The sequence below is a fragment of the Myxocyprinus asiaticus genome, chromosome 44, assembly GCF_019703515.2.
Source record: "Myxocyprinus asiaticus isolate MX2 ecotype Aquarium Trade chromosome 44, UBuf_Myxa_2, whole genome shotgun sequence".
In the NCBI taxonomy this organism is placed as follows: Eukaryota; Metazoa; Chordata; class Actinopteri; order Cypriniformes; family Catostomidae; genus Myxocyprinus; species Myxocyprinus asiaticus.
The window spans coordinates 10,069,897-10,082,273 of record NC_059387.1 but is presented as its reverse complement, the minus strand read 5'-3'; positions in this window follow the sequence as shown (position 1 = coordinate 10,082,273).

Here is a 12,377-nt window from a genome sequence, read left to right as displayed (position 1 = left end):
TCCCCAGCTTAATAGTGGATGTGGCCATAAAGACTAAATAATCTTAATCATTTATTCACAACCCTGGTCCTAGAGAACCCCAACACCTGACACACCCAATTCAGGTCTTGGAGTGCCAATAGTACAAAGTTACCTGGGTTTGTTCCTGGCAGGTAGCAGATGTCCTAACCCTGAACCCATCCCTAATGCTAACCATATGGAGCCTGTACCCTTGAGTCTGTGGTTGAGTACCCTGCCAGGAACAACCACAGACACATTTAACCCATGCATCTTGGAGCCTCTACTAATTAGATGATGAGAGAAAGCAGGTGTGTTAAATAAGGAAGACATGTGTGACTGGGTACACCAGGACCAGGATTGAATAGCACTCAGTTTAAATCTATTATAGGAGACAGATTTTTAGAAGAGTCCTATAACAGAAGAGTTAAACTGAGCATTCTTATAGCGAAGGAAGAACACATTGCTATAAAGTAGCTATAAATAACTTTTGGACTTATTTCTGCACTGATATACCCATTTGTAGCAGTGCAGAATATATTAATTGGATTAGAATAAAAGTGCATCAACATACAGTAGTTAATCCCTTAAGAATACAACTTTTTAAGGCATTGTTAGGGCTGGGACTAGAAGACTCAGGTGCAGATTCAAAATAAAAGTTAGAAGAATTTTTATTTACACTGAGATCCATATGCAAACAGATCCAAAATATTGAGCAGTTTGATGATCAAACAAATAAGGGGCCACCATGGAGAAACCATGGATGATACCAAAGACTGGCTTTTATAGGAGATGATGGAGATGGAGGAAGGCACTGCCGTGGAATTGGGGATGGGGGAGGGGGGGACACTTCCCCTCAATGCAGTGAAAGGAGTGAATTGTCCCTCCCAGTCATGCATCATACATCTGTCATTGTGTATATATACAGTCATATATATATATTTATTTTTCAATGCTCAAAATAATTTAGTGTGAGATACCTTTCAATTGCATTACTGTGATTCTGTCATAATCAGACAAAAAACTGAAGTCCCCCCTCCGTGGTACGAGTTGGTATCATCCAACTAGTGTTGCGCAATCCCCTCTAGCATTGACGGTGTTTACACCTGGTACCTGGTACTTTTCTCAGCACTGGATAGGCCAATCACAGTCGTTTATTATTACTAGATTATATTTTATTAAATTATTTTAAAGATAATGCTGAGGCGGATTTCCATTCAAAGGCATAAATCCTTGCAATTAACAGTTTATATTTAAAAATACTGTCCAGTGTAAAAATGTCTCCAATAAGATATAAAACATTCTGAGATTTGAATGCTAAACAGCACATTGACGGTGCTGACACTTGGTACCTGATACTTTTCTTAGCGTTGGATAGGATAGGCCAAGTCGTTTATTATTGCTGGATGAGGATTTTTTTTAAATGCTTTTATAGGGGAATTTCCATTCACAGGTATGAATCATTGCAATTATCAGTTTTTATTAAAAAATAAATATCCAGTGTAAAATGTCCGCAAATACGTATATATTAAACTTTCTGAAATTGAAATGTGGATGCATGGAGGATTATTTTTTCATAGCGTTAAGCGCCCCCTGCAGGAATAAAACTTTTTGTCTCATAAGAACGTCAGTTGCTTACAACATGTACAATTTCGGTCTGTAGGTCTGTTTCCCACACAAAACTATCGTATGAATTTAAAAAAAACATGAAATATATCACGAGTCATATGTGGAGTCAGTGGAGATGCTAAAGGCATCCATATAAATGATCAGCTGTTGTTTTCTGGGTGAGGAAAACAGACAGACAGGCAAGGACATAGCCATGGACTTACTATGAATTGGGTGGGCCTCAATAAAATGGATGGGTTCAAATTCTCCATAGCAACAGAAAGGCAACACATTCAAATAGTTCTTTCATACTTTTAGAAATCAGAATTTATGCATTTTTTAAACTATTTTATAAATATACAGTACTGTGCAAAAGTTTTAGACACTTGTGAAAAATGTTGCATAGTGAGGATGTCTTCAAAAATAATGCTATAAATAGTTTTTATTTATCACTTAATATCACACAAAGACCAGTAAACATAAAAAAAGCTAAAACAGCACCAATTCAGGTACACCTGGACACAGTTTTTCTTGGTTGTTGGCAGATAGAATATTCCAAGCTTCTTGGAGAATTCACCACAGTTCTTCTATCTATTTAGGCTGTCTCAATTGCTTCTGTCTCTTTATGTAATCTCAGACTGATACGATGTTCAGTGGGGGACTTTGTGTGGACAATGCCATCTGTTGCAGGGCTCCCTGTTCCTTCTATTCTAATCATTTCTATTTGCGAAAGTAATGTTTGGGAGTCTAACATTTATATTTCATATTGACACACTAAAGCTGAAGATATAAATAACCATCTTAAGACAAATGCCTCTGTGAAACATCTTATGTGCCTAAAACTTTTGCACAGTACTGTATATATTAAGTCAAAGAATAATCTCTAATATTCTGGGTGGGCCTGGGTCTAATTTGGGTGGGCCACACCACTACAGGCAGGTATTTCAGATGAACAGGTAAGAATTGTAATTTTCTGAAAGGGTTAATGTTTCTGAATGAAACTTTTTCTGATTGTTTTATATGATACCCAGTTTATACATATTAAGGTGTTTTCTATGAATATGATTTTGATTTGATCTGTGCATTCATTTGAACTGGTTTAATGCACTGTGTAATGTGTTGTAATGAAACACAATCTTTTGATCATAAATACTTGGGGACTCTTAATGCAGTACAAGGATGTGCTGATGACTGACAGGGCCTATGTTCATGATGCACTCCTGTTATAATTATAGCATAAAGATATGCTTGCATTGTCTCCCAATGTAAGTATAAACTCAGACAGATAGAGATAGAGAAGCAGTGAGAAATTAATCTGTGACACTTTAGATGTTATGAATGTAATAAAAAATATATAAATAATAATAAAACAAAATCACAGAGAAGCTTGCTATAGTAAGACCCCCAAGGACCCACATTTGGACCCCATCCCCATGTTAAACTCAAATCTACGCCATTGGAGGAAGGACACAGAAGTAAAGAAGTGGGAACTCCAACAGAGATGTGGCAGAAAATAATGGATCTACACCTCCTGCACCCAAAAGAGGCCATGTGATCTTCTGCAGAACAGAAGAGCCATATTACTACCCATTAATATCAAATAGAGTTTAATGCTAGCTGACAAGATACCTGCAGGAAGATGCACTATATCCCACAGCAGATCTTCTAATGTTGTGGCAAAACAATCAAGCAAGTTTCCATTTGATATTCGATTAAGCAAGAAAGTACAGGTGCATTTGTGCAAGAAGTATTGCTTCAAAGACAATGTTCAGTTCCAAGCCAGTGAGGAACAGGATTGGCTTTGGATGTGGCTGTGAAAGCCTGTTTTGATAATTGTTCAGTTTGATTGTTTGTTTCTGATATTTTCTCAAGTATCTTTAGTAAGAGGCTTTGGCTAGTTAATGTGCATACTGGTAAAGAAAAATCTTGTCATTTCAACTTAAAAAGTAAGTGTTTGAGCTGCCTTAAAATTTTAAGTTGTGTCAACTTAAGAGGGAAAGTTGTTTAAACAGAGCATATAGCTGACTTGAATTAATATAACTTGTTAAATGAGCTTCATGCCTTTTTAAGTAAACTTGACTTTCTTAGTTCCATTAACTTAATTCTAATTCAACTCAAATAAAAGTTCAATTATTTATGTTGTCATTTAATACTATTAATAAACACAGAAGTAGCTAGGGCTATTTAGTATATACTATATATATCAACTAGGTGTGATGTGCTCAGTTTTCTTGACTGATTTTTTATTTCAGCTGAATACTTTTTCTACGTTCAGTAACTTATCACAGTTCAGCCAACAAAAATGTGGATAACAGAGTTATCTCAACAAGATCAAACCAGGACAGTTATTCTAAATCTACATTTTAATTTATGACAACTAAAAGGCAAAATCATTTTTTACAGTGCATTTCATTCATTTCCAAGTTGAATAAATTACCTGAATATCAAGTTGTAAATCAATCACTGCAAATTAAACAAAATATACAAAAAGGCAATTCAATTGTTACTTTTCTAAATTTGGCTAATTCGTATGATATCGTGCGACTGCACTCGTTTGAATTCCTACGACTTTCACTACAGCCAATGATGTCACTGGACATCTAATACGTGACAATTACTTGCTTCTGTCACACACAACGGCTTCCTGTCATGTTTTACACACTGCCTTAATGTCCTTACTTCCACATTAGACATCTGGGAATTTGCACGTGTTGAAGTCGTACGAGTTTATGCAACCAACATCGTGCGAGACCATACGAAATAACCAACTCGTAAATTATGTATGACTTTTCATTAGATTGGGTTGTTGTGACAGCATAGTTTAATGTGGACAGGTTGTCATGTCAAGTTCTTTGACATAATGTGGTTGTGATGTTTTTCACCAGGCCATAACTTAGATTTTATTGTTTTATTTTATTTCATAACGGTCCCTCCAGGATCTTCCAATCACCAGTTAATCACAAATGAATGCCCATCCAACCAATCTAGGCATTATATGCAATAGTCTCAAAAATGTAATAATTCTAATTTTCTTTATTTTTAAACAAACTGTAGTGTTTACTGCAATCGTCAAGCTCAACAATTCAACCCTGTTGCCAGAGATATTGTAAAAAGAATTATCAAACATAGTTTGTCAATAACTACAAATCAACATTTGGTCCAAAACGAACTATCCCCAAAATTATTGATGATTTAGGCTAAATCTGCAACCCTGAACCATAAAATCTTTCTTCATCTTTATGTTTTAAAGGTTTGATATAATTTTTATATTTATTTAACAATAGAAAATAATACAAGCACACGTTTTAAACTGCATTCAGACATATCCCACATTTGAACAAATGATTTGCAAAAATGGCAAACCTAAAATAAAATAATTTTCTGTATATATTTTTTGCAGGTTGCATCCTGCCTTCCGCATTAAATAAAGTTAACCGTTTCAAGTTTAAATACCAGCACTTCTTTTATTGGCAGTTAAAGAGTGAAAACATAACGTTCCCTATCTGTCACTCACTCGACGTTGTGTCGATGTAGTGACACTAGGGGTCACTCTTGGGAGCCCCAAACACCTCTGCTTTTTTTAAAAAAGGCCAGTGAGAATTGGCGAGTGGAATTTGCATGCCACTCCCCCGGACATACGGGTATAAAAGGAGCTGGTATGCAATCACTCATTCAGATTTTCTCTTCGGAGCCGAGTGGTTGTATTCAGTGCACTGAATTCAATTCCCTCCAAAGACGCACCTCAAAATTGCTGGATTTACGGCGCATTTCAGTGGCCTCTCCCCATCTGCACCCATGGAGTGCAGAGAACACCCATGGGTGCTTCAGCAGAGTGAAAATATGAGAGTACATTCTAGAAGAGTATATTTTCATTCACAAAAAGAGCGGCACACACGGAACCTCTTTTTAAAGATGTCTTTCCGTTTGTGTGTTATTCCTGGTTGCGGTCATTATCTCTCCGCTTCTGACGGCCACGATTGCTGTCTTACGTGTCTGGGCACTGCCCACGCGGAGACATCGTTCATGGATGAGTCATGTCCTCATTGCGAGAACATGACCATGGCAATGTTGCGGTTGCGGCTTGCTCTCGTAAGAAAGCAAGCCACCCCAGCGGCTCCCCGCACCGGTCCTTCTACCTACGGGTTTGAGGCCGCGTCGGTTAGCACTGGGGGCAATTTGGGGACATAAATGGGGCCACCTCCGCCGGGTACCCCCCACGGACCTCCCATTCCCCAGCATGCTCGCTTGCCCTGGTCGGGCTCTCGTACGAGACCGCCGGCTCATCTCAGCGCGAGTTCGACTTTTCATTCGGAGCTCGGGAAGATGATGAGTTATCGAGCACAGCATTGGTGAGCGGGCTCGTCCAGTCTGACACAGAGGCTTCGGCTGGGCTTCCTCCTTCAGGAACGATTGCCCAGTCTCAGGCTGACGTGGAAATGAAGGACATGCTTTCCCGGGCGGCCACGAGCCGGTGATCCCCCGGGTGGATAAGGCGCTCGTGGTGCACTTGTGTCCGCAGAGCGCCGCCACCTGGCGCGGGCGCCCGAAGCTCCCATCCAGGGCCTGTAGGTTTACGTCGTCCCTGACGACTGTGGCCTGTGGTGCCGTTAGACAAGCCGCCTCCGCCCTGCACGCCATGGCTCTCCTGAAGTACACCAAGCCAAGGTGCTAAAAGAACTGCATGAGGGTAGTTCTGACCCAGGATTGATGCAGAAACTGTGCTCAGTGACTGACCTCACTCTCTGGGCAATGAAGGCCATGGCGCGGTCTCTCGGGCAGGTGATGTCCACCTTGGTGGTCCAGGAGCGCCACCTTTGGCTCAACTTGGTCAAGATGGGAGAGGCAGACAAGGCACGGTTCCTTGACACCCCTATTTCCCAGTTTGGCCTGTTTGGCGATGCCGTTGAGGACTTTGCCCAGCAGTTCTCGGCGGTGAAGAAGCAGATGGAGGCCTTACAACATATCCTGCCCCGGCGCGGCTTAAGACCCCGCACCCTGTCTGCTCATCGCCAAGGGCGTCCTCCTGCAGCAACAACACCGGCTCCGCTGCAGCCCGCTCCCGTGGCCCGGCTTCGGCGTGGAGCCCTCCACAGGAAGCAGACGCCACCCGTCTCGCAGCTGGCCGCTAAGACCCTGAGGAAGGCTTCGAAGCCCCCCGAGACAGGCGACCCAGGGGCGAGGAGACCCGCTTTTCTGGGGCTGGTCGACAGACCAGTTTGTGCCCCTGTGTGCCCAGCTGTGGCACAAACACGTCCACACGGGATTGGTTCCGGTGGACTATGGGGACGAGATTCCTCCTCCCCCCTCCTCGGCCAATCTTATGGTGGGCGGCAGGAGCCAGGTAAGTGCTTCGATGTCCCTGGACTCAGCACGGCCACGGGGCTCCCGCGAGGCCCCATCTGCCGGTACATCCGACGTGATCATTCCCTTGGTCCCCCTCACCCGTAGTTTGTGCGCGTGGCTCGCACTTTTCAACCCATCGTGATGGCTGACCCGGACCGTCCGACTCGGCTACGCGATTCAGTTCGTCAGGCGCCCGCCCAGGTTCAGCAGCATCCGCTTCACCTCGGTGTCGGGCAAGAACACTGCTACCTTGCGTGCGGAGATCGCTACCCTTCTGCACAAGGGTGCGATAGAGCCTGTCCCTCAAGCCGAGATGAAGAAAGGGTTCTACAGCCCTTACTTCATCGTACCGAAGAAAGGTGGTGGGTTGCGACCAATCCTGGTCCTGCGAGTACTGAACCGGGCTTTGCACAGACTCCCGTCCAAGATGCTGACACAAAAACACATTCTAGCGAGCGTCCGGCATCAAGATTGGTTCGCGACGGTAGACCTGAAGGACGCGTATTCCATGTCTCGGTCTTACCTCGACACAGACCCTTCCTGCGGTTTGCCTTTGAAGGCCAGGCGTACCAGTACAAGGTCCTCCCCTTCGGCCTGTCCTTGTCCCCTTGCATCTTCATGAAGGTCGCAGAGGCATCCCTTCCCCCGCTAAGGGAAGTGGGCATCCGCATCTTCAACTATCTCAACGACTGGCTAATCCTAGCTCACACAGGGACCTAGTGCTCTGGCAACTCAGCAACTGGGGCTTCGGGTCAACTGGGAAAAGAGCAAGCTCTCCCCGGTTCAGAGCATCTGGAGTTGGACTCAGTCTCGATGACAGTACGCCTCATGAACGAGCGCGCAGAGTCTGTGCTGAACTGTCTGAAGGCATTCAGACGAGGACAGCGGTTCCACTGAAACTTTTTCAGAGGCTCCTGGGGCATATGTCATCCTCAGCGGCGGCCACACTGCTCGGGTTGATGCATATGAGACTGCTTCAGCACTGTCTTCAGACTTGAGTCCCGAGATGGGCATGGCACCACGGAACACATCGCGTGACCATCACGCCGATCTGTCACCGCCTCTTCAGCCCTTGGACCGACCAGGGGTTCACCTAGAGCAGGTCTCCAGGCGCGTCGTGGTTATAACAGACGCCTCCAAGATGGGCTGGGGCGCTGTATGCAATGGGCACACAGCCGCCGGCTCCTGGACTGGCCCACGGCTGCGTTGGCACATCAACTGCCTAGAGTTGTTGGCAGTACTGCTCGCCCTGTGGAGGTTTCGGCTGTTGATCCAGGGCAAGCACGTGTTGGTCCGGACGGACAACACAGCGAAGGTAGCGTACATCAACCATCAAGGTGGTCTACGCTCCCGTTACATGTCACAACTCGCCCGCCGTCTCCTCTTCTGGAGTCAGCAGCACCTCAAGTCGCTACGAGCCACTCATATCCCGGGCGACCTCAACACCGCAGCGGACGTGCTGTCATGTCAGGTTACCCTCAGGGGAGAGTGGAGACTCCACCCTCAGGTGGTCCAGCTGATTTGGAGTCGGTCGAGCACAGGTAGACCTGTTTGCTTCCCGGGAATCCTCCCACTGCCTGCTTTGGTACGCCCTGACCGAGGCACCCCTCGGTATAGTTGCGCTGGCACACAGCTGGCCCCCTGGGCTATGCAAATATGTGTTTCCCCCAGTGAGCCTACTTGCACAGACCCTGTGCAAGGTCAGGAAGGACGAGGAGCAGATCGTCCTAGTAGCACCCTCCTGGCCCACCCAGATGTGGTTCTCACTACATCAACACAACGTTGATTGAGTGACAGATAAGGAATGTCATGGTTACTTTCGTAACCTCCGTTCCCTGATGGAGGGAATGAGATGTTGTGTCCCTCTTGCCACAACGCTGAACTACCCGCTGAAATGGCCGGGACCTGGTCTCGGCTCCCCAGCACAAAACCTGAATGAGTGGTTGCATACCAGCTCCTTTTATACCCGTATGTCCAGGGGAGTGGCATGCAAATTCCACTCGCCAATTCTCATTGGCCTTTTTTCAATAAATCAAAGGTGTTTGGGGCTCCCAAGAGTGACCCCTAGTGTCACTACATCGACACAACATCTTATTCCCTCCATCAGGGAACGGAGGTTACGAAAGTAACCATGACGTTTTAAAACGCCACCCTCATAAAATTACAACAGCAGCATTTGCGTTCTGTTCTCTTCTTTTCTTTACAGCTCACGTGAAACTCTTGCAGTCTGTATTCCTTCTAAATCCCTATTTTTATTCATGTTTTATTTCTCTTGTCTTTTTATTTTTTAAGTATGAGAAAGCAGCAACTATGAAACATTTATTAACAAGTTTCCAACTCCTAGTTTTACAATAGGCCTATGACTAATGCTGCAAGTTACACAAGAAAACTGGTCAAATGATCAAAAGGTTCAGTTTTAAAATATAATCTCCTATGTTTTTAGCAATTTACTTGAAAGATTCAAGGGAGCATGAACCTATAATCATTTGAAAACAGCTCCCACAATGCCATTTATTTTCCTAACAACAGAATCTGTGGATGTGGTCTTTGATCTATAAACTTTTGTGAAAGCAAATGTAAAATTCATAAATGAAAGCTCATTTCATAACTTTGGTTACATTCAGTCTCAGATAGTCTCACTTGCAGGACTACAAATAATAGCTGATTAGCTTTTCTTTAAGAGGACATCAAGATTATAAATAATTGTGACTGGGGCTATTAGGTTGCAAAATAATGATAAGAAAGGTAAGTGTCTTCATCTCCTGGTGAAAATCAGGATTGCACTGGTCAATTCTGTTAACAATATTTTGTCCAAATGATTTCAAAAGAGCTACGCCTCAATTATGCAAAATTGGGATAAAGAATACACAATGAAAAGGCTAACAATCTGTTTCTAAGACTATTAGTTCATTAATGAATATTTAGGACCCAAAGATTACACAATTACAGTACATTTTTATAAATGGCACGGAAAATGACGCTAAGAATTTGAGGAAGAGACTAGGGTGTTAACACTACAGCAGTGTTTTCCAACCTTTTTTGTTCACCCACGCACAGTCCCATCAGAAAGGCTCAAGTACCTCCTTACTGACACCAATCCAGAAATTTATTCATTTCAACTCATATTAAAGCTAGTCATGCGTGTAAATACATACTTCCACTGAGCCTTGGTTACTTTTTAGGACTATAGCTTACATATTATTGGGATTTGTTTGACTAAATCTGGATTATGCCACAGTGAAAATGTATGTAAATCATTGATTACTATGTCTGTATGTGTAAATAATATATAATTATGTATAGTCCTAAATAGTGGGTGATTATGTGCTGTGGTTGTAATAGACTGGTTAGGTTCTGGGCTGTTTTTCAGGCCCAGAATGGACCAGTGAACGTCCTGAGAGGAAACTCAATGCATATAAACAATTCTCAGAATCAGAACCAATGTATTTGTCAACATATTGCAACAGCCAAAGCTTTAGAAGCTTTTTATTTTATTTTGTTTTTTTATCCCCTTTTCTGCCAATTTGGAATGACTAATTCCCACTACTTAGTAGGTCCTCGTGGTGGCGCGGTTACTCACCTCAATCCAGGTGGCGGAGGACAAGTCTCAGTTGCCTCCGCTTCTGAGACCGCCAATCCGTGCATCTTATCACGTGGCTCATTGTGCATGACACTGCAGAGACTCACAGGATGTGGGGGCTCGTGCTACTCTCCGCAATCCACGCACAATTTACCACGTGCTTCACTGAAAGCGAGAACCACTAATCGCAACCACGAGGAGGTTACCCCATGTGACTCTACCCTCGCTAGCAACCGGGCCAATTTGGTTGCTTAGGAGACCTGGCTGGAGTCACTCAGCACACCCTGGATTCAAACTCGTGACTCCAGGGGTGGTAGTCGGAGTCAGTACTCACTGAGCTACCCAGGCCCCACTTTAGAAGCTTTTAAACAGAAAATGGAACATGCAGAACAAGGCAACACAACTTCCCATTTGGGTCAAACACAAGATATTGTCAGCATGACACAAATTTTACTTCCCTGTATTTAATAACAATGGTTTATTGACTTGACATCAGAGGCACTTCTTGATATCTAGAAGGGCAAGGTGTATTTATAGAACTTTACTTTTTTAATTGTGAGTCATTTATTCTTTGTACAGCACTACATTTTAACACAGCAATACATTTGAAAGTCTTCGCAGCTGTAGATGCCTTTTTCATTCATTACTTTATATTTTAGTATTGCCATTTTGGATTGTTAAAAACATATATTTTTAGTAAAGGTATAATATGGACAGGTTTAGATTATGATATTAAATCAACATGGATTATAGTTTTATTTAAATTTACTCATTCATCAGACACTTTTATCCCGTGCAACATACAAATGAGGAAAACAACATACAAAATTTGTCCCAGGGAGCGTATCCATCCTAATGTAATATTAATGTTAATTCATTGGATAGTTACATTTTCTATTTTTACACTGATATAACATGAGAAGACTAAAAATCATATACTTCAAACATTTTTAAGTCAGTTAAAAATAAAATCCCAAATTATTATTTTCTATCAGTGTGAAATGTAGACTGTAGAACTTCCCCTTATTTGCATTGGGTTCATTCAGAATAAGCATACATTTCCATACCAATAAACAGAGTAAGCTATAAATACATCAAGATTTTGTGTTTTTCTTCCAGAATACTTTCTAAGATTCTTGAAACTTTTAAACTGGTGTGCAATAACTTGTCATTCTTGATCATCTTGGGCTTTAACTTTCTGACTGAAACATGAAATCTCTGGCGAATTATTAAAAATATCATTAAGTTAAAAAGAATAAATGGCTGTAAGATACAGTAATTCTGCAACACTTTACAACAAGGTTCCATTTGTTAAATTAGTTAACTGCATTAGTAAACATTAACTAACAATGAACAATACTTTTGAATTTATTAATCTTGGTTGTACTTGTTAACATTAGTTCATGCACTATGAACTAACATGAATTAACAATGTTAAATGTAAAACATTAAATGTTGTTAAAAAATATATTGTTAATTGTGTGTTCATGATACTTTTATTTTTTTATTTATCCCCCCCCCCCACCATTTTCTCCCAAATTGGAAAGCCCAATACCTTAGTAGGTCCTTGTGGTGGCGTGGTTACCTCAATCTGGGTGGCGGAGGACAAGTCTCAGTTGCCTCCGCTTCTGAGACCGTCAATTTTATCACGTGGCTTGCTGTGCATGACACCGCGGAGACTCACTGCATGTGGAGACTCATGCTATTCTCCGCGATCCACGCACAATTTACCATGCGCCCCGTTGAGAGCGAGAACCCCTAATCTTGATCACGAGGATTCAAAATTGGGCCAATTTGGTTGCTTAGAAGACCTGGCTGGAGTCACTCAGCACACCCTGGATTCAAACTT